This window comes from Dasypus novemcinctus, chromosome 8, assembly GCF_030445035.2.
Source record: "Dasypus novemcinctus isolate mDasNov1 chromosome 8, mDasNov1.1.hap2, whole genome shotgun sequence".
In the NCBI taxonomy this organism is placed as follows: domain Eukaryota; kingdom Metazoa; phylum Chordata; class Mammalia; order Cingulata; family Dasypodidae; genus Dasypus; species Dasypus novemcinctus.
The window spans coordinates 65,874,373-65,898,901 of NC_080680.1; the positions used below are offsets into that span (position 1 = coordinate 65,874,373).

A 24,529-nucleotide genomic window follows, 5' to 3' on the forward strand; every position below is an offset into this window, starting at 1 on the left:
TTCTGCTTTGATCTTTATGTTTTCCTTACTCCTGCTTAATTTGGATTTAAATTGGTCTTCTTTTCCTAGATTCTGATGGTGGTATTTTAGGTAATTTATTTGAGACATTTTTTTCTAATATTGTCATTAATGTGATAAATATCTGTCCCTAAGTATTGATTTGGTGGCATGACACAAATTCTATGCTATGTTCTCATTTTCTTTAGTTTAAAATACTTTCACTTTATTTTTTATGTTCTGTTTAACCATTGGTTTATTTAGAAGTGTATTATTTTGTTTCCAAATTGTTGAGGGTTTTCCAGATATCTTTCTATTATTGATTTGTAATTTAATACTCTTGTAGGCAGAGATTGTGGTTGTATGCTATGACTACTTTTAAATTGTGAGACTTATTTTATGCTCCCATAATATGGTCTATGGGCTGGTTGGTAAAGTTCACATGCATTTGAAAAGAACGTGAATTCTCCCATTATCAGGTGGAATGTTCACATTGGTTGATAGTATTGTTCAATTCTCTGAGTGAGTTTCTGTCTAATTCTTCTAGAAATTATTGAGAAAGAGATATAAAAGTCTCTAATTCCAATTGTGGATTTGTCTATTTCTCTTTGTGGTCATATCAGTCTTGGTTCGTGTAGTTTGCAACTCTATTTTTAGATGCACGAATGTCCCTAGAATTTTTATGTTTTCCTGATTAATTGACCCCTTTATCATTACAAAATGACCTTCTTTCTCTTTGATAATATGGTTATATTCATTGCTCTGAAATAACCTCGTCATATTAAGATAGATATTCCAGTTTTGTTTAATATGAGCATGGTTTATCTTTTCCCCTCCTTTTACTTTTATTTCATTAGTGCCTTTTTATTTCAAGTGCATTTCTTTTAGGAAGCATAGAGTTAGGTATTGCTTTTATATCCAATCTGCCAATATCTTCCTTTTAATTGAAGTGTTCAGACAATTTATATCTAATATGATTTTTCATGTGATTGGGATTAAATTGAGTATCTTGCTATTTGTTTTCTTTGTCCCTTCAGTACTTTTTTCCTTTTTCAGCCTTCTTCTGAGTATTTTTTATGATTAAATATTATCTCCACTGTTGCCTTATTAACTAAAACTCTTTGTTTTATTGTAATGGTTGCTTTAGGTTTTCTAGCTTACATCTTTTACCTATCACAGTCTGCCTTTAAGTAATATTATATCACTTTATCTATAAGAAATTTACAGTAATATATTTCCATTTTTCCCCCTCTTGGCTTTTGTGCTCTTATTCTCATACATTTTACTCATACATATTTTATAAACCCCATAGTATATATTTTTTTGTTTAAACAGTAAATTATCTTTAAAAGAGACTTAATAATAAGAAAACAAATGTCATATGTATTTACCCTTGTAGTTACAATTTTTTGTGCTCTTCATTCATTCATGAATCATTTTATTTCTGCCTGAAGACTTCCACTGAAATTTCTTGTAATGGTGAGTCAAATGGTAATTAATTCTTTTGGCTTTTATATGTCTGGAAATGTCTTTACTTCATTCCCTCCCCCGCGGGGCTTTTTTTGCTTGCTATCTGCTTTCACTGTCCATTCGCTGTGCCTTCTTTTGTGTCTATATTTATTATTTTTTAAATTTATTTACCCTCCCCCCCCATAGCTTGCTTGCTGTCTGCTCTCTGTACTCACTCACTGTGCGTTCTTCTGCTCTTTTTTCTGCTTGTCTCCCTTTTTTGTTGCGTCACCTTGCTGAGTTAGCACCCAGCAGCACCTGGGCTGGCAGCTCTCGCAGTGTGCGTGCAAGCTTGCCTTCACAACACCTGGGTGGTGAACCCAGGGCCTCCCATATGGTAGATGGGAGCCCAACTGATTGAGCCACTGCAGCTTCCCTCTTTACTTCATTTTTGAGAGATCCTCTCTCTGTATAGAATTTTAGGTTGAAAGTTTTTTCTTTCAATACTTAAAAAAGTGTTGCTCTACTTTTTTCTTGCTTGCGTTATTTCCAACAAATTTGCTCTCTTTATGTTTGTTCATTTGTTTATAATGTATCTTTTTATTTCTCTGGCTGCTTTTAAGGTTTCTATTTATAACTGGTTTTGAGTCATTTGATGTTATATGCCTTGACATGATTTTTTAAAATGCCTCTTATGTTTAGGGCTTGTTGAGTTTCTTGGGTTTATAGTTACCATTTATCCTGGAATTTTAGCCATTAATTCTTGAAATATTTTTCTTATGTGCCCCCATCATAACCCCCAGGCACCCCAATTACATGTATATCCAAATTAAAGTTTTTCCACAGGTCATTGATACTCCATTTATTTGGAGTTTATTTCCTCTGTTTGATTTTGTATCATTTCTATCACTATACCTTCAATTTCACTAATCTTTTCTTCTGCAATATTCAGTCTGCTGCAAATCACATCATGTATTTTTCATCAAGGGAATTGTAATTTTCATCACTAGGAATTTTATTTGTATCTTTTAAAATATACTCTATGTCTCTAGATAACTATTTAAACATAAGAAATATAGTCATAACTTTCAAAATACCAATTTGCTAATTCTAACATCTATTTCAATTCTGGGTTGGTTTCAAAGGATAGATCATTTTCTTCATTGTGGGACTTGCTTTTCTATTTCTTTTCATACCTGGTAATCTTTTTATTTTGTGTGGTTTTGTTTGCATTAGGTATATTTTCCCATATACCATCCTATTATTAACACCTTGTGTTAATGAGTATGGTACATTTTTATAATACCTGAAATAACATTCTTATGGTTGTACTATAAACTATAGCCCATCATCCATAATAGGGTTCATGTGTTATACAGCCCCATGCTTTATCTTTTAATTTTTATTCTAGTACCATATATGACTTAAAGTTTTCCCTTTTACTCACATTAAGCTATATAATTTGGCACTGTTAATTATACCCACAATAATGTGCTACTATCACCACCATCCCTTTCCAAACCTTTACAATCAAACTAAATAGAAATTCTGTACCTTTTAAGCATGAACTCTTCAATCTCTAACCCCAGTATATCCCCTGGTAACTTATATTCTAGATTCTAACTCTATCACTATGCTGATTATAATTAGTTCATAGCAGTAAGGACATACAATATTTTTCCTTTTGTGCCTGACTTATTTCCCTCAGCATAACATCCTCAGGGTTCATCCATTTGTCACATACATCACGACTTCATTTCTTTTTATGGCTGAATAATACTCCATTGCATATATGTCTACTGCATATGTAGTTTCCAAATATTTTCTTGCATTGAATAGGTTGTCTTTTCACTTTCATAATAAAGTGTTTTGAAGCACAAAAGTTTTACATTTTGAGGAGTTCCCATTTATCTATAATTCCTTTTGTTGTTTGTGCTCTGGATATAAAGTCCAAGAAAGCATTGCCCAGCAAAAGTGCTCAAGGATGTTTCCCTACATTTTCTTCTAGGAATTTCATCATCTTAGTTCTTATATTTAAGTCTTTTATCCATTTTAAGTTAATTTTTTGTCTAGTGTGAGACAGGGGTCCTCTCTCATTCTTTTGCATATGGATATCCAGTTCTCCCAGCATCATTTGTTGAAGAGACTATTCTTTCCCAACTGAGTGGACTTGACAACCTTGTCAAACATCATTTGGCCATATTCGTGTCCATTCATCTATTAATGGATGCTTGGATTGTGGACATGTCTTCTAAGTTTTAGAATCAACAGGTCTTTATCTAAAAAATCTTATTAGGGTTTAGATTGGGATAACATTGTGTCTGTGGGGTGGTTTGGGAGAACTGACATATTTACTCTGATGAGTCTGTCAATTCATTTCAATTCATGACTGTGGGTTAGCGCTCCATTTATCTAGGAATTCCATTTAGTTGATTTCTTTCTTCAATATTTTGTAGTTATCAGAATACAGATTCTGTTTATGTTTTGTTAGATTTACACCTAAGTATTTCATTTGTTGGAGCTATTTAAATGGTTTATTATTTTTTAAATTTCATTTTCCAATACTTTGCAAGCTTGTAGAAATGTGGTTGATTGTTGTGTGTTTACCTTGCTGTATACCAAAAACATGTTAAACTCACAAAAATTTTCTAACTTTTTCACTATTATTATATATTATGATCATCTGCAATCTTTGATGTTACTATTGTAACTGTATTGTGACACCACAAACCATACCCACATAAGATTGAAAACATAATTAATAAATATTCTGTGTGCTCTGAAAAAATAACTTGGCCATAGATGTGAGAGCCTATTTCTGGACTCTCAATTTGTCAAAATATCAGTCCTTGCACCAGTACCATTCTGTTTTGACCATTGTAGCTTTGTAAAATGCTTTAAAATTAGGAAATGTGAGTCCTTTAACTTCATTCTTCTTTTTCAAGATGGTTTTGGCTATACAGGACACCTTTTACTTTCTAAATACGTTCAATAATTGGCTTTCATTAAATTTCTGCAAAGTAGGCTGTTGGAATTTTTATTGGGATTGCATTGAATCAGTAAGTCATTTTGGGTGGAATTGACATCTTAACAATATTTAGTCTTCCAATTCATGAGCAGTGAATGTCCTACCATTTACTTATATCTTCTTTGATTATTTTTCACACTGTTTTGTAGTTTACTATGCATAAATCCTGTACATCTTTGGTTAAACTTATTCCTGGATATTTGATTTTTTAGTTGTTTTTGTAAGTAGAATATTTTTTCTTGATTTCCTCCTCAGATTGCCCATTATTAGTATATGGAAATGCTTTTGATTTTTAAAAAATTTATTGAAGTATATCATATTTGGACATATATAAACAATAAGTGTATCATAATAGTTGTGAACTTACAAAACAAACATATATAACATCATACAGAGCTCTCATACCTCACTCTATTACCAATGCCTTGGATTATTGTTAAACATTTTTAACCAGTGATTAAAGAGCATCCTCAAAATATTACTACTAAGCAAAGTATTTTCCACCAACCCACTCTATTATTTTTATTATTTTTATATCATTTATATATGAAGTACATAAGCAATAAGTATATAGTAAAAGTTGTCAACTTACAAAGCAAGCATGCAAAACATTATACAGGGGTCCCATACATCAAACGTCTACCAACATCTTGCATTGTCATGAAATATTTGTTACAAATTATGAAAGAATATTGTCAAAATCTTACTACTAATTATAGTCCTTATATTACATTTGGTGCATTTCCGCCTCCTAACACACCCTATTATTATTTTTAAAATATATTTTTAATACAGAAGTTGTAAACTTATAAAATAATCATGCACATCTGCAGAATTCCAAAACAATACCCCTTTATCAACACAGCACACCATGGTGGAACATTTGTTACAGATTATGAGATAATATCTTCTGATTATGACCAGGTCCATTTGGCCCACATTTTCCACACTCCCTCATTATGAAACACAGTACATCTTTGATATAGATGCAAGAATATTACATTATTACTGTTAACCACAGTCCATAGGTTACTCCAGTTGTATTTTTCCCATGCATCTGCACATTCCCACCTCCTTGCAATAGTGATGTAAATTTGCTCTAGCTCACAAAGGACACTCCTGCATCTGGACCATCAACCACAATTCTCAACCACCTCTGAGTTTACTGTCCTTTTCAGTCCCTAGATTATTCTCTAGCATTCTATCAATTGGTGTTTACATCCTTAGACTACCTTTTCAGCCACATTCCCATTTATAAACCAACTGTTACTCACTATAATGTGTTACTATTAACCCTGTACATTTCTGCACTTTTACAGTAAAGCTAATTAAAACTTGTCCATACACTAAACATTAGTAGTCCATCTTAGCCCTCTTCTTATCTCTTTTAAGAATCCACTACCTACCACCAGGTCTTGAAGATATTTTCCTTCATTTTTTTCTATAAGCTTTATGGTTCTTGTTTTATATTTAGGATCTTGACTCATTTTGAGTTATCTTTTGTATAAGGTGTGAGATAGGGGATCTTTTTCCTTCTTTTGGCTAAGGATATGCAGTTTTTTCAGCACCACTTGTTGAATAGAATGTTCTGCTTGAGTGGGGTGGGTTTGACAGGTTAGTTAAAAATCACTCGATTGTAGATGTTAGAGTCTGTTTCTGAAACATCAATTTGGTTCCACTGGTCCACATGTCCTTTCCTGTGCCAGTACCATGCTGTTTTTACCACAGTAGCTAGGTAATATAATTTAAAGTCTGGAAATGAAAGTCCTCCACTCTTGCTCTTCCCCCTCAAGATGTTTCCAGCCACCCAGAACCCCATACCCCTCCAAACAAACGTGATAATCATGTTTTCCATTTATTTAAAAAATGCTGGTGGAATTTTTATCAGGACTGCATTGAATCTGCTTATCAATCCGAGTAGAACTGACATCTTAATGATATTTTGTCTTCCAATCTGTGAGCATGGAATGTTCTTCCAATCACTGAGGCCGTTTTAAATTTCTTTTAACAATGAGTTGTAGTTTTCTGACAACAAATGATTTACATAATTGGTTAAGCCTATTCCTGAATATTTGAGTTTTATCTGTCATATTTTATTTTCACCACTCTTTTGATACTTTTACTTAATTTTATTGATATAATTTTCATTCCTAGACTCTGTACAAGGCCTCTCTTGCCTGTCTTTTCTTTTCAGGCTGTAACCCTCCCTTTAGTATTTCCTACAAAGGATCTCTTGGTTACAAACTCCCTCAGTTTCTGCTTACCTGTGAATATTCTAAACTTATCCTCACTTTTGAAAGACAATCTTGCCAGATATAAGATTTTTGGCTCGAAGTTTTTCTCTTATAATATCTTAAATATATCATATCATTGTCTTCTTGCCTCCACGGTTTCTGGTCAGAAATTGACACTTAAACTTATTGGGTATCCCTTATATGTTATGAATTGCTTTTCTCTTACTGCTCTCAGAATTCTCTCTTCATCTTTGGTATTTGATATTCTGATGAGTATGTGTCTTGGAGTTGGTCTATTTAGATTTTTTGGATGGGAGTACATTGGCTTCTTGGACATGGAAATCTATATCCTTCAATAGGGTTGGGAAATTTTCTACCATTATTTCTTCATATATGCCTTCTGCCCCTTTTCCTTTCTCTTCTTCTTCTGGGACACCCATGACATGTATTTTTGTACATCTCTTGCTGTCGTTTAGCTCCCTGCCCCCTTGTTCAATATTTTCCCATTCTTTTTTTCATCTGTTCTTTTGTAAGTTCACTTTCAGAGTCCATTTCTTCAAGCTCACCAATCCTTTCTTCTGCTTCCTCAAATCTGCTATTATATGATTGCAGTGTATTTTTTATTTCATTTATTGCATCTTTCATTTCCTTCAGATCTGCTATTTTTCTGTGTAGGCTTTCAAATTCTTCTTTGTGCTCATCCAATGTCTTCTTAATATCCTTAATCTCTTTAGCCAGCTTATTGAATTTATTAAGGACATTTGTTTGAATGTCTATGATTAGTTGTCTTAACTCCTTTATGTCTTTTGAAGACTTATCTCATTCCTTTAACTGAGCCATAGCTTCTTGTTTCTTGGTATGGATTGTAATTTTTTGTTGGTGTCTTGGCATCTGGATTACTAGAGTATTTATTCTGGGTGCAGTTTTTACCTTTAGTTTAGGGCTTTCTGCCCTTTCTCCCTTGCTGGTTTTGTACTAGGAGCCAAAGATGTAGTTGGTGCTATAAGCTATGGAGGCTCAAGCTGCCCTCATTGCCCTAGAGACACATAAATATTCTTCCAATTTTCTCTTTTGCCAGGGGCAGGGACAGAGTCACAACTGTATGGAATAATCCAAGCCTTGTAGACCTAGACCTTCGTTACCCAGAGAGACTAATGAAGCTTCAGAGCCCTTCCTTCCCTGTCTGAGCCAGAGAAGGACCTGCAGGTGTGGGCAGCAATCTATGCAGTGTGGATCAAAGATGACTGCAGTTGCCCCTGTAGACTTCCAAATTTTCAGTCTGTTCCAGCCAGATGTACCTGCAGTTACCTGGATAGGTTGCAGGGTCTGCCATCTCCCTCCATGCTAGAGGTTGGGCTGAAGCCTTGGCTAGGGCTTCAGGCCAGTCTAGGTGGAAGAAACTGGTCTTTACTGTCACTGTGATCTTCAGTCAGCCTGGTTTCCCCTCATGCTGGGGTCAAAGTCAAAATGGCAGCTACTGGCCTCTTTCTGACTTGAACATGTTCAACCTTTAGCTGTTCATAGGATTATGCTTTAACCCACCAAATTTACTAATCAGTAGCTTAAGTTGGTGCTTAACCATCTCTTCCTCCCCCATTTTTCAGAAGCCAGCTGCAGAATAGCTCCCAAGGAGGCTTGTATCTCAAGTGGAGGATGGGCACCGGCCTCCAGGGCATGAAGTGGTCTACTTACAAATCTTCTCTGCAAATGGGCAGTCTTAGGCTTCCATTCTTTCAAGGACATTGAAGGATGCTCTTCTAGTCTCCTGGAGATCCCAAACAGGTGCTTTAGATAGCCCTGGGTGGTTACCAACTGCTCTGTAGCAGGAGCTGACTCTAGGACTCCGTACTCTGCCCCCATCTTGCTGGTTGTCCAACACTGTTGATTTTTGAATGTTGATCTTGTACCCTGCCACTTTTTCGAATTTTTTTATTAGCTCTAGTAGCTTTATTGTTGATTTTTTGGGACTTTCTCTATATAGAATCATGTCATCTGCAATCAGTGAAAGTTTTATTTCTTCCTTTCCAACTTGGATGCTTTTTATTTCTTTGTAGCTTTATTTTCACTAGCCCCAAATTAGAAATCACCCAAATGTACACTAAATGGTGAATGGGGATATATACCAGGTAATTGGTTACCAGAGATTAGAGAAGGGGGTAGTGAGTTGACTGCAGAGAGCCACAGGGGAACTTTCTGGGGAGAGAAAAATGTTCTATTTGTGGATTCTGGTAGTGGTCATTACATACCTACATACATTTGTCAAATGTATTGACCTGTACAGTAATACAAGGTGTACACTAAAGTAATAATTATACTTCTTTTTTTTATGTACCATTCCTTGAAGTACTGCAATCCCAGGCCAGTGCATGGTATGGACAGAGCAAGCTCCTGTTCTACCTCCCTGTTCTAAAAATCCATTTAATATATTGTCCTTGGATGGAGGATGTATCAGATATTAAATTGATATGGGAAGAAGATGTGGCTCAAGTGACTGGGCTTCTGCCTACCTTATGAGAGGACCTAGGTTCAATCCCTGGGATCTCTTGGTAAAAAGTGTGCCCATGCAGCAAGCCAGTTCCTGTGCAAGTGAGTCACACAGCAAGATGATGATGCAACAAAAGGGAGACTAAGGAGAGAGTCAAGGCAAGGCATAACAGAAACCAGGAACTGAGGTGATGCAAGTGACAGGGAACCACTCTCTTCATCAGAGGTCCCCAGGATCGAACCCTGGCAAATCCTAGAGAGGAAAAAAATGAGAAAAGAAGACAAAAAGAGAAATAGATACAGAAGATCACACAACAAATGGATACGGACAGCAAAAAACAAAACAAAACAAAACAACCACAACCACAACACAGCAGGGCAGGAGGAGAGGGAGAAAGGAGGAGGAGGGGGAGGGAAAAAAGAAAAAAAAAAACAGATCAGAACCAATGGTATACTTGATATTACCCAAAAATCAAGAAATGACTAACATATTTTTATTGAAGCACACAGCTTATTATGAATAAAAGAAAATCATCAGACATTTTGATATACTCTTTATATACCAATCAACCTGACCAACAAAATAAATATCAAGTAGATGATACCACTTTTCTTCTCATTTGCTCTAGTATAAATACAAGTTTTCATTTCAATTTCCCAAGTAGTTTCCGATGAACAGTCAGGGGACTGCATGAGTCATACAGTCATGTATGCTCCCATAGTCACCTACTAGATTCATGTGGATTTGGGAGGAGGTTTCAGATATAAGACCAATAGCTGCAGGAGTGCCCAAGTGCAAGAAGCCCAGAAAATGCCATGTCTTGATTATGCCTTTTCCAAAAGCCCTACTCACAGCTACATTGCTACAAAGTGAAGCCTAGGAGGTGGTCTCCATTTCAGATGAAAGAAGCTCTGAACATCTAGCAGTTTCTTGGCTCTTTTTCGGACACCCTCATTTCCTGGAGCAAGAGGCTCTAAGTTTCACAGTTTTTCCTACCTTGTGCCTTTTTTCTATAAAGACAATTAGAATTAGGAGATTCAGCTCTGCCCTACTATAATGCTCTATAAGTTACATTATGGGAATTGTGAGTTCAACTCCTGTAGAATACAATAAAAAGCAACCAATTGTTTGTGACTAACCTGAATTGTTAGAGATTTTTCTCCCATACACTCTGTCAAAATCTCCACTTTGCAACTGTTCACCAGTGAACAGAGCATGTTTAATCTAAATTTTAGCTTTTCTGAGGAAACTCAATAAATGCCTAACAAGTCTTTGTCATCTCGTTCTTAAAATAAATCAATTCAATAATTATTTGTTGAGTAGTTATGATATACCAGACCACAGGAAGTAAAGGGTTGGGGTTCAAAAGATGAAAGACTTGGTTCCTATCTTCAAGAAATTCACAATTTATTAAGGTTCATGAGACAGAATGGTTATATACTTTGGTGTGCTCTGAGTGGATATGATTGTATATGTGATGATTTCTTGTTTTGCTTCCATTACTTTCTCTTCTCTTGAATTTAAAGATAAGAGAACAGAGACCACAGGCATTTTTTTCCCTCCCATCTTTGATCCCTTTTCTTAACCTTCTTAGATTTTGTTCTTATTTTTCAATTGACTATTCATTAGCTATTTACATAGCATATACTCTGTGCCAGTATTTGCCAGAGAACCTTATTCCATTTCCTCACATTTCTGCTTAGAGAAGATAATTTCTGACTTGATCTCCAAAGGAACAAGAACGAACACTTTCAAACGATCTCTTTAGTCTTCCCCTTAGGAATAGGACAGCTCGCTCTGATTCTTTAAATTGGTGAGACTATGATATCTACTGGACAAAGTCCATTGAAAGGGAATATGTGGAAGGAAGGTCCATCTCCTATTCTTTTGCTTTATAAGGTCTACCTGCACTCTGGTGAGATAGGCACTTTTGCTTCAGCCAGCTACACCAGAAGCCTACTGGATCTGGAGCCTTCTCTGTGCTAGAAGTGCACTCATATCAGGCCATAATTTTCCTGCAGTGTTTCCCTCTTCAAGAAGTGAGGGTGTATTCACCAAAGGAGATGTACCATCAATCTAGCTCTACCAGAGTGCCTTGGGTTTAGGGAGCAATTGTACCACATAAATACAATAAATATAATACTTTTATCTTTGTTTGATTACTTCCTCTATTAGAATCAAGTGAGTGCATTTCTAACAATGGCGGACATTAGATATTCATTCAATAAAGTTTTTCTTGCCTTAAACCCAGGACTATGTACATGGCAAGCAGGCACTCAACTACTGAGTTATGGGCGCTCTACAACGAGAGTTAGTTTTTTATTTGTTTTGTTTTAGGAGGTACCAGAGATTGAATCTGGGACCTTGTACGTGGGAAGCAGTTGCTCAACCACTTGAGCTACATCTACTCCCCTCAAACTTTTATTGAACCACTACTATGTGCTAAGTGCTGGAAAGGCAGTGGTAAATAAGATAGATAGATCAGATATTTAAAATGAAAGAAAAAAAAGAGAAAATGTAAAATAGTGAAAATAAAACAGGATCATATGATATGGAGTGCCTGGGGAGTTCTTTAAATTGCATGGTTAGCGAACCTATTTCTGAAAGGTGTTATTTAAGCTGCATCTTGAATTATAAGAGGGAAACACAGAATGGAAGATCTGGATGAAGAGTTTCCCAGTGAAGAGCAGCCTCTATCAAACTATCAGAGCCCATGAGCTTAAAATGGTGGAAGAGTAGAAAGAAGCTAAGGGTGACTGGTGAGTGGATAGTTGGAGGAAAGGGATAAAGGACATATCCTAAAGTAATTAGGAGTGCCACCACCGACTTTTCATTTTTGTCCTCCCATCACAAATCTTCTGGGCTTCAGTGTCTTCACATAATGTTCTAAGATGCTCTGTTATAAATAGAGTTTGCAGAATGTAACTCTTGCATGTGTAGTTGAAATGAGTAATTTTTCCTGTCCTCAGAGAGTCAAACCTAGAGTGCAACTATATATTGTTGTTCACCTTCCTGTTAATATAAACCTAACATTCTGGATTTCTTTCTTCTGTCTTTAGGTTTCTCTGGGTTTTATTAGAGCTCCCGGCAATAGTAATTCTTATAGCAGGCCCTCCATTACACAATTGTAGCAGCTGACCCTGAACTACTCATAACATTTACAGAATAGATGGTTCCTTATCCAATTATTTCCCAGATGAAAACTACACATGGGTGTGGGATCCCTGGGCTAAGTGCAGGTTTGACGTGGCCGGGTACCTAAACAGTCTGTTTTTCCACTACTAAAAATTGTCTAAGTGGAATGCCTAAGCAGTCGTGGTGGTCTTTAAAAGAAAGTCAGAGGCATCTGTCACAATCTGCCAAGCAGTTCAGCTTTCTAATCAGACCATCTGAATTCCTGAGTGAAAGATAAGAAAAGAGACTGCCTATCCATAGGGCAGTCATTCTACAGTAATAAAACAGATGTTTAAACAAGGTACACTTTGCCATGTCTGTCATTCTGATATTTAGTGAAGAAGTGGGGGTGGCCGTGGAGAGAGAGGTGGGAGGGAAGAAGGAACAGATGAGGGTGAGAAAGCAAAGAATCCAGCTAGACCTGAAAGTATGAACAATTGACGTGTAGAAATAGAGATAATGGCTTAAAATAACAATGTGGCAGCCTAAGACACTGTTGCAAGTCTGAAACAGTAGCTGCAACTTACTAATGTTGAAAGATGTTCAGAAAGACTGGGCCCCCACTCATGAACGGTGACAGAGAAAGCCAGTATATTTTATCCTTCCTATCTTTTATGTGCTTTACTTTGGTGAACCCTAAGGGAATTTGACCAGGGTATATAAATTTTTGTGGTGCATATGCAGAGAATGATTTTTCTAAGAAGTTATTTTTCTGTTTGGCTGTAGTGTAGTAAGAAGTATTTGTTTGATGTTTGGTCTTTGACAAATCATCCATTCTTTCTGAGGCCTGATTTCCTCATCTGTAACATGGTGATAATAGCACATACTTTGAGAAGCTGTTAGAAGAACTAGAAGTTATAAAAAATACATGTCCATCATTTGTATAAAAAATACAAAACCATCAGTAGTTTTGTTGGTGTATGCTGATGGTATGTTGGTAGTTGTTCAGTTTGTTACTGATTTGGGGGTCAGTATGGGAGTAGGGAACTCCAAAGGGGAGAGATCTTTATGGAAATTTGACAGGAATATCTGATACCCCGGGAAAGAATTCAACCCAAGTCCTTTGGGATCAGATACTGCAACTACAGCACCTGTGCAGTAACTTTTAAGGGCTCTTGCATTTGGATATTCCCTAAGGAATGTGGTAGACAGCCTTCTCGTCCATTTTATCAGGGAGATTCACAGGGAGGAGTATTAATATACAGATGCTGTGTACACACGCATGGAGGTTTTACAATTTGGTGAATGTGCATGTGTGGGCGTGTTACATCTGACCAAGTGCATGAATTTGCTCCATGGACACTACTAACTTGCCTGTGGAAAATAAAAAATCTAAAACAAAGTGAGAGAACAACTATAAGGTAAATATCCTCAAAATCAAGGTTTTTAGATTTCTTTTGAACACAACCCAGAGGATCCATAGATCGTTTCAGAGGCCCTTAGAACCTATTGAGATTATAAGCAAAATACTGTATATGCATTTTCCTTGGCTGAATTTTTGTAATTTCTATTCCTAAAATATTTTCCTAAGCTTTGTTTTCATAGAAAAGCTAAGAATCAGTCTTCTATGGCATAGAATTACATTAGGTAAAGGAATCTCACTGACCTCAATACTTCCTTAAAAATCCATTTTATTGATACATTTTAATAAAGCATACAATTCCTCCAAGATATACAATCAATAGTATTTGCTATAATTTGCTATAATTATATAATTGTACATTCATCACTTCAATCATTATTAGAGCATTTTCATTATTTTAATATTAATAATAATAAACAAAAAACAGGAAAAGAAACAAACAAGAAAATTCCTCACCTTTCCATCTCTCTATGCTTCCGTCACTGTACATAGCTGCTATTTCTAGCTATTCTATCCAAAGTTCAATACCTCTTTTTAAAAAGATTTATTTTATTTATTTCTCTCCCCTTTTCCCCCCTTGTCTGCTCTCTGTGTCCATTCGCTATGTGTCTGATATTTATGCCTTTTGAATCCTTGACACCAGCAAATAAATATCAATAAACAGATTGTAAAATATCTACCTGGAATATTCATTGCAGCTCCCATCAAGGTCTGCCCCTCTCACCTCCCACCCCACAGGGACTCTTTTCTTGTTTGTTTCCTCTTTGGATTCTAAATTTCCTAAATTGAATTATGATTCGACCTGGCGGAGATGATTCATATAAGAGCAAATGGAATAAAAAGATAGCTTGCTGGCTGAAAAGATCTCTAGGGTATTTTATGAAAATTTATGAAGAAGTCTGTCTCATTAGACATAAAAATAGTTTGGGAACTGATGAAGTAAAGCCTGACTCAAAGTAAAGTCTCCTGCAAGGCAAATTGTATGCCAGATCATTACTCTTGAAGAAGAAACAGAAGTAATTCCTAAATTATATTTTAGCAATTATACTGGTAACTTCAAGAAATTTGTCAGGTCGTTCTAACATTTCATTTTAGTTTGGAGAGTCATGTACTCACGTCTGTGAGAGAGGTTGGCATCACAAAGTAAGAGTCATTTACTTAATGAAATATAAAGGTAATGAAGTGTCACATTATTCCATTATAGAAAAAAGGAGAAACTATTATCTTTTGTAATTGGAGAACATATGATTTTTGATAAACAAATACTAGTGTATTTTTAATGAAATACTAACGTAATTTTTATTTAGGCAAATTGCTGATTCAGAAAAATGTTTCAAAGCATTATCAAATATGAAGAAAACAATATATCCGCAGATGGCAGGCAATGAAGATTATTTGAACATCTGTAGTGAATGTTTCTAATATCAGTGAAATTCACTTATTTTTAGTCTTTCACTCATATACTCATTCATTTATTCAATCAACATTTAATGACCAAAAACTCTGTATCAGAACTGGTGTTAGATGTTGTAAAGGATTCACACATAAAATGGGGAAGATTATTGAAAGAGTTTATGTTTTTTCCCAGTCACAGGAAAATAGTTCCTAAATAACAATAGATTTTTCTGTGGATCATTGTGAAATTATGTGACTGCAGAATCAGAATTGTTTAATGGCTTCTGGACTTCTGATGGAAATTCTAAGGATGTTCAAAAGGGCATGATTTTATCGCATCACTGAGGTCCTAATGTTGTCCATATCTCACATGTTGATTCCACAATATTCCAACAAATGATTCTCTCTTCTTCCTTTTCTCTGACCAAATGATATGTTAAGGTTTATTGTAAGGGTTGAAACTTGGAACAAGTAGGAATACTTGTTATTAGGGTTTTACCTAAATTATTCCTGAATTTTCAGGGATACCTCTTTTTTTTTTTTTTTCTTTTTTGCTAAAGCCAGTGAATACATTTTAGTCCTTAACTTCCTTGACATCTCTGAATTTTGACACTGTTGACTATGTCCTTTTACTGGCAGGTTTTCCTTGGCTCTTATGACACTACTTAAAAAAATTTTTTTTTAACTTTCTAGCTACTCTTCCTGTTGCCTGATGTCTGAACACCATTGTTTCATATATTTTTGGTCTCTTTGCTAAGTTGTTTCAGGAGGGAGGGTAAATCTAGTTGTTGTTACTCCACCAAGGTGGAAAGCAAAAGTTTGAGTTTTCAATATCAAAACTTATTTTGGCATTGGAGAACATTCCAGGCTCTGAAAGTATTTACTGATTATTTACATTTTATGCCCTTCTGTGATATTGATGTTTCTAATTTTACCATCATTTAGCATCTTATGAACATGGCAAAGAATTATGTGTTTTGAAAAATTTTGTGTCGGGAATAATATAACGAGCACTGTTTTTTTTTGTAATTTTTATTCATTTTTTAAAAATATTACATTCAAAAAATATGAGGTCCCATTCAACCCCACCGCCCCCTCCCCCCGACTCCCCCTACAGCAACACTCTCTCCCATCATCATGACACATCCATTGCATTTGGTAAGTACATCTCTGGGCATCGCTGCACCTCATGGTCAATGGTCCACATCATAGCCATACTCTCCCACGTTCCATCCAGTGGGCCCTGGGAGGATCTACAATGTCCCGTAATTGTCCGTGAAGCACCACCCAGGACAACTCCAAGTCCCGAAAACGCCTCCACATCTCATCTCTTCCTCCCATTCCCCGCACCCAGCAGCCACCATGGCCACTTTTCCCACACCAATGCCACATTTTCTCTGTGGACCTTGGATTGGTTGTGTCCATTGCACATCTATGTCAAGAGGGGGCTTAGATTCTACATGGATACTGGATGCAATCCTCCTGCTTTCATTTGTAGGCACTCTAGGCTCCATGGTGTGGTGGTTGACATTCTTCAACTCCATATAACGAGCACTGTTGACATGATTAAGCCAACTCATAATTTCTGAACGCCTATATGTAGGCACTTCTCTAGGTATTATGGCATAAATCATCTTTTAATTGGCATGTCCACTCCCCATTTTTATAAATGGGAGTAAAATAGGTTGAGTGAAGTTAAGAATCTTGTGAAGTTTATGCTGCTGGTAGATGACAGAGTCAGTTTGAACTTGGTTTTTCTGACTCAAGTTATTTCAAATTGAATCATGCTTCTCATCTGAGTAGTCTTTCTGCTCCACCTGCTATGTTAGTCACAATTGTCTTTGACCTTTAAGAGAAAAAAGTGTTATCCTGAGATGCTTAAGTGTACTAAAGAGAATTGAAAATCCTCTGTCACAAAATGCCCACATCTTGTCATGGTTATTAGAATGAGGAACTGCAATAACAACCAAGAACAGGTAGTAAAAGTTATTTGTCTAAAATGATGATTCTTCTCTAATATAATGGGCATCTTGAGAGACAACTATCAATTCTATTCTATACTTACTGACCCTTACATTAATTTAGGTACTGCACATCTATTACCTGTAGTTTCTGAAGGATGAATTAGTTCATATTCATTTTTAATTGATACTATGCCATGTTCTATAGTATCCAGTGTGAATTCTCAGAGACTGTAGAATGAAGAAAGTTTTACCTTGGGAAGGTTAATAAGAACTCAGAAGCAAAGTGGTCAAGAAGCTGTGATCCGGGTGGTGGACTTGGCCCAGTGGTTAGGGCATCCGCCTACCACATGGGAGGTCCATGGTTCAAACCCCGGGCCTCCTTGACCTGTGTGGAGCTGGCCCATGCGCAGTGCTAATGCGCGCAAGGAGTGCCCTGCCATGCAGGAAATGCCATGCATGCCATTTCATGCCATGCATGAAAGAAAGTGCAGCCAGCCCAGGAATGGCACCGCACACACATGGAGAGCTGACACAACAAAATGACGCAACAAGATGACGCAACAAAATGAGACACAGATTCCCATGCCGCTGAGAACAACAGAAGCAGACAAAGAAGACACAGCAAATAGACACAGAGAACAGACAAGTGGGGCGGGGGGGAGAGGAGATAAATAAATAAATAAATAAATCTTTTTTTTTAAAAAAAAGAAGCTGTGATCTTCCACCTTCGTGAAATCTTACACCAGGTTTTGATTAAAATAAACTAATTATAAATTATGATTATTAGTAAACAAAAAATTTGATAGGTATATCTGGTATTATAAGGTAGATATATAAATATAGGTTGATATTTTGGCATTCAGATCCCATTTGAACTTGTCCAGGCCAAAATCTACATCATTTTGAAATTAATGCGGTATATTAAAAGTTAAACTGAAACTGCTGCTATCCCTAAGAAAATCTACAAAATGGTGTCAGTTGAAAGATATTGTTGCTATTTTTTATTTATTTTGACATTATTATTTATATAGAATTTTATAAGAATGAATCACATTGTTTAAAAGTAAACAATCTAGAAAGCCATGATAATTCTGCTGTCATAATCTTCTATTGCACTTTTGAAATCTCTGTGAGCTCTGAGGAGCCTTGTTCAGAACACTTAGAAGTAGAATTTGTTGAATAAATGAATGAAGCTTTATTCTGTAGGCTGGTAAAAGATAGGTTGGATTAAACTTGATAGAGTAGGAAACTGGGAGCCCTTGAAAGTTTTTGAGCAGGGGTGAGATCTAATGAAACCTATGTTTAGGGAAGATTCTTTTGATAATTGGCATCAGAGAGCTAAGACCCATGAGAATTGAAGCAGTTGCTTGCTCTGGAATTTCCCTAGTCTCTGATCTAGAATGAATAGTGCCCTTTTTTTTTTTTTTTTTTTTTTAAGATTTATTTATTTCTCTCCCCTTACCCCCCACCCTCCTGCCCCGGTTGTCTGTTCTCTGTGTCTATTTGCTGCGTCGTCTTCTTTGTCTGCTTCTGTTGTTGTCAGTGGCACGGAAATCTTGGGCACATCAGTGCTGCGCATGGGCCAGCGCCACACGGTTTAAACCACGGACCTCCCATGTGGTAGACGGACACCCTAACCACTGGGCCAAGTCCGCTTCCCCAAATAGTGCCCTTTTAGCATCATTGTGATTCTATGCTGATCCTTGGGCTATCTCAAGCTGCCCCCCTCCCTTAAGGAAGTAGTTATGGCAGAAAGAGCATGATCTTTGACATGAGGCAAATCTGGATTTATATACCAACACTATGCATTCATTTTATCACTTTAAAGTGCTAGGCATGATAATTATCTCATAAGAATATTATGAGGATTAAACAAGATGCTACAATTAAATTACCTAGTAGGGTATTTGGCATATAGTACATATTTGACAAATATTTGTTGATTAAATGTATAAATGACAAAGTAATATAAAAATTAAGACAGCTACCCTACCTTGCTTTCAATAGAGAGAAGACATAAGCAGAGTGAAGAGTTAAATAGCTATGTGAAAAAACAAATTGCAGTTTAAGGAATAGATAGACTTGAGTAGATATATTGACTCAAAAACTAAGTACCTGAAACTTTTATTGCCAAGTTCATAAGATAGGAAGCTTACTTCAATCTGGAGCATAAAAGGAATTCTTTGGTAAAAAAAACTATTCTCAGAGAGGGCAGGGATTCTTACTGTATTCCCAGGTCTTAGCTCAATTTTTCACACATTGATGCACCATAAACCTTTGGATGAACTCTTAGGATATAAAAAGAAAGAAAGAAAGAAAAAACAAAAACAAGTGCATTGTCATCAAAATAGTAAATTGCATGTTTGTTATCTGTGACAAAATTTTGTAAATTATTTTAGCACATAATTATGGGATTAACACTAGGCATACACCTTCTGTCCATAGAGTAGCCTTACAGCCATCCCACTTAATGCATTTCGATGTGACATGCCAAAAGCTTTAGAGTGAGGCAGTCATGGAAGTGTCACTCAGCTCTCCCTTCAAGAGATAATCTTCTGCAAGGAGGGGTCCAGCACAGCATTCGAATTTAGGTCACTCTCCCCAGGCTTCTCCCAGCCAGTGACTAATCAGGCTAGTTCTGTGTGAAGCAGGACCCTCTAACCAGAAGTCTTGGCTCTGACCTTCTTGGGCTCACTGAGACTTTCTCAGTTACCCTGAAGTCTGAGGTTCTTTCTACCCAATCTGCCTTCCTTTTCTCTCTCTAGTTGCAGGTGTCAGCCTTGCATCATTGTCTGAAACTCTCCTCCATATTCTTGCTCCCTCTCTTCTTTGTCCTGTATGGGTGTTCCTCTCAAAAATGTTTTGCACTTTTAGTTCTGTCTTGATGACCATATTCCAAAAGACCTGAGCTAACACAGAAAGAATGCTAAGCGTTAGGTTCCTATGGAATTAATTATTACATAGTAATTAATCATGTTATTAAATATTTAATGTATCTGGCAATATCTCTTTATAGGTGTAGATGATTTATAATTAATGGATTAAAGGTAATTTTTTTTCATAGTACACTCAAAGCACTCTGTAAACCTATTAAACCTTGATCCTTCCCAAAGTTCTCCATGCATTTTGACAATGCATCTCTATTGATGCACTGGTAAAAAAAAAACAAAGAACTTCCAACACAGTGGAACACTAAGCAGTTCAGTTCGCCCTCCTTATAGGAGGAGATAGACATTAAATACTCATATTAACACAAATGAACTATGTCAGGCTTGTAAATGAAAAAAGATAAAGAGGAAGGATTAGTGAGTAAGAATCAGAAGAAGAAGAGAAGTAGGAGAAAACCCAGGAAATTACATGGTAATGGAAATCAAGAGGAAAATTTTAAGTACTCTTAACTCTGTTGAATACTGCTGAGAGGTGAAGCAAGTGAAGACTGAAAAGTGTCCTTTGATCTGACAGAATGGAGGTTATTTGTGACTTTAATAAATATGTGTTGGTAGGTAGGAGGAATAATTGATGTGACTAAAGAGTTAATATGAGATGAGGAAGTAGAGACAGTACATGTAGACACTCTTTTTGTAATTTGTGTATGAAGGAGAGAGGTTAAAAGGAATGGAATATAAGGAGGGCTAATGGAGAACTTTTCAAGATAGCAGATATTAGAGTCTGTTGGTGGCTAATGACAAGGAATCAGTTGAGAGTGAGGGACTAAAGAGATGGAAAGGAGAAGGAATACCAAAATCAAATTTCAAATGTCCATAACTCCCTTGAGACAATGACAATCTCAGAAGCGCTGATACAAAGACGTTTCTCTCCATCTGAACAATGAAAAGGAGTGATGCTGATAGACTGTTCATTTCAGTGAAGAGGAGAGCAATTGTTTAAATAAGGCAGAAATTTCCCTCAGATAGAATGAAATTGAACATATTTTAAATAATATACGAGTGTCAATAATTTGGGAGTAATTTGTGTCTAAAAGCTCAGACCATTCACCAATATATTTTAGTCCACAGATATAGCAAACATTAAGAGGAAAATCCTGAGAAACTTGGAATTTGAGAAGGCTGTAGACACATACTTCACCTCTTTTATAATTTCAAATGGTTGAGGCATTACTAATAATGATGTGGATTTTGCCTTTAGAATGTAAGCCTGTGCTTATGAGTTCATTAATGAGGCATAAAAACTTGAAGGATCTCTGAGGAGTTTAACATTTGTAGTGTGGTGACTACTAAGTAGGGAAAACGCATTTGTTTCTTCCCTGTAGTTGTTTAACACTTCTCAACGCAGTGAGAATTTTGAGGATGGTGTACAAAGAGCCTGTTGAATCTGAATTATTGTTATTGAACCAAAATGGCTGGGGTGCTAGCATTTTCCTGGCTTTTTTTCTCATTCTGTTTCAGACCATTGCTTTTGTTTTAATTAATATAGACCCTATGAATTGTAATCTAGCAACAGAGAAATCAAATTAATGCTAAGAACACCTTGAAAGCTAAAATCCTATGATTATCTGTTGCATTCCTTCCATAATAGATACTAGCATCTTCAGAGACTGGTTCTAAGTGTTGCATATATATACTTTGTGAATCAGAAAGATACATATTGATATTATTATTATACATAGGGTTTTAAACCAGGTAGAGACTTTAAAAATTTTTCACTTGAGAGTTTTTAGCATAAAAGAGAGCCTGAAATGCTATGTAAAACTTTGTTCAGACAAGCCTATATTCAGATTCTCATAGTTTTCAGCAGATGATTCTTATAGACGATGGAGGTGAAAAAGTATCTAAAAATTTACATTTTGCAGAAAAGAAAACCAAGGCCTTGAGAACCAAGGCCTTTCCGCAGTTTACAAAAAACTTCAGTGGGAGTATTCTATATTATTATGATACTCATTTCAGCCTGAAGTCCATAAAATCAAAGCAGATTAAGATCTCTTTACTGTGCAAGTCATTTATCTGGTCATTTGTCTGCCATATGGCTTTACAGGAATATGTAGGTATTTTGGCAAAGCTTTATTTTTTAACGAGAAAAAATTAAAAAGGGGAAGGGAGACAGACATCTTTGCTTTTACTGGAAAAATAAATAAATGCTATTAAAGTGAATTTTGTCAAATTAGGTGCTCAGCTCACAGTGCTCAATAAGGTAGCATTGTGCATCTCACTGACTCTAATTTAGCAGGATAGGTTCAAACCTGACAAGAAATGGAATGTGTCCACTATTTTTCTTTTTTTCTATTTCAGAAGTATAGTGAATAGGCATATAGAGATAGATAGTCCAGCTGCTATTTCCATTGATTTAACGAGATTCCTACTGCACCCCATTGTGTCTCAGTATTAAAGAAACATATGGCACATTTAACGCTTAACTATGGATTTATTTGACTTTTTTTGTGTTTTGTGTTTTTTCTACCCATACTTTATAGAGTCTAAAGAAATCTTAGAAATATATAGATACATAATATACATATATAATATAGAAATATATATTTATGTATTCCAGTTTTAGCATTGACCATTTGCATGGATAATAAAAGGGCTTTTATTTTTATCATGCTACTAATAACTCTATTTTCTAGAAGAAAAAACTAAAGCAGCAGGAAAAAACCCCACCTTAATTTTAAAAACATATGTGAATTTTAAGACTTTTTGGAGAAGGAAAAAGAAAATAGAAAAAAAGTAAAACAAAAAGGTTCAAGGTCAGTAACTTTGTTTATTAGGAAGGATATTACAAAATAATTTCATACATGGTCTGAAAATTAATCATTGACATTCTTATAATATAAAGCTATTGGGACAATAAGATGTCTTAAGAACAGAAATACAATCAATTCAGAAGAAATTGGGAGAAGGAGAATATCAGTGAATAAAAAGGTTTTCAATTTTTTTGTGATGATTTCAATGAACCTCATTTGATAATGAATCTCAAACTGTATGTCTTCAAATAAACCTTACCTCACAATTATACATCACTAATTATAATTCTCAAAATGAGAATTAAGTAATTGCCTGGGGCTGCCTGAAAGAGCCTGATGTTAACTGCATTATGGCACTGGGTTTTGATGTGCAGCTATTACTTCCCAAGCTTTGACTTTGAAGACATTGATCAAAATCTACCACCTTCTACCACACACAAAACCCCTGTCAGAGGCCTGACAACACCTCATAACAACCACCTTATGCTCACAAAGAAATGAATTTCAAAACCAAAACATGTGAATGGCAGGAAGCCAGGGAGGAACTGATTTACCAATTTTACTTCTACTTAAAATCTTTGTTGGGAATGGAAGCCACTAAAAACAAATCAAACTGCTTTTTAATTGGGATGCAGCTAATGAAAACTCAAGAAGACAGACTCTGATAGGACAAAAGATAGGAGAAGGAAAAGAAATATGTAGTGCCTCTCAGTATTACTTTCATCACATTTTATAATAAAATGAGCAAAAAATATTTTCTAGTTGCAATAGCAAATCATTCTCAAGAAATAGGAACTTGAGAATATTCAAGGAGTTGATATTCATATTTTATTTGTTTTCAATCAATAAAATATAGAAGGACCTAACATATTAAAATGTATCTTTTTTATGCTAACCATTCAATTTCCAAAAATGTGCATGCATAGACTTCTCCACTGTCAATTTTGATTACATTAAAATCTTTAGCTATTTTCTAATACCAAATGGCAAGATCTCAAAACAGTTATCTTTAGAGGAATAAACTAGATTTGAAGTGAGTGTCAGGTTTTGAAAGGAGTAAAGTGTTTGTAATCTGGCTCTGGTGATGCTTGAGAGTAAAAAGAAAACATGTTTCAAATTTCTACTGTTATAAATCAATAGCAGATATTTCTGTCTTACTGATATTTACATGGCAGTGTGTTAGGAAAAGGGTGAAAATCAGCATAAATTCTGTCATTGAACTTTATTGAAAGAAGATAGGCAAAATACAGAGTTTTGAAAATGTTCTCTTCATTTAGCTTTATAAATCCTTTTTTTTTTTTTTTAAATGGGACTGCTGTTCACTGAAAAAAAATAGATGCAATTGCAAGGTTGCTAATTAGTCAGCCAATAGGTGCTTTACCTAAGCAGGTTGTTTTGCCAATTAGTATTACAATGACAGCTAGCCTGACTGTTGGGGAGAATACGAAACGTAAGGAGCCCAAATCTTAGACTTCCTTGAGTACTTATTCTCTGTGAAAATCTAATTTTTTCATCTGAAAAATCAGGATAATATAGTTGGCCTCAATTAGACGATTGTGAATATTAAACAACTATACATACACAGATATATATGTATATATATCTATATAGATAGATATATATATAGTGCCTGGTACATAATAAGTAGCTCTTAAAAGTTTGCTACAATAATTGAGAGAGAGAGAGAGAGAGAGAGAGAGAGAGAGAGATCCTTTATATGTAGAAAAGCCTTTAAAATGGTG

At 35.7% G+C, this 24,529-nt stretch overlaps 1 pseudogene; it reads right to left on the reverse strand.

Annotated features, from left to right (window-relative positions):
• Positions 1-9,029: 9,029 nt before the first annotated feature.
• LOC111763592 (U2 spliceosomal RNA) lies at positions 9,030-9,188 on the reverse strand (annotated as a pseudogene).
• Between the last annotated feature and the right edge of the window lie 15,341 nt (positions 9,189-24,529).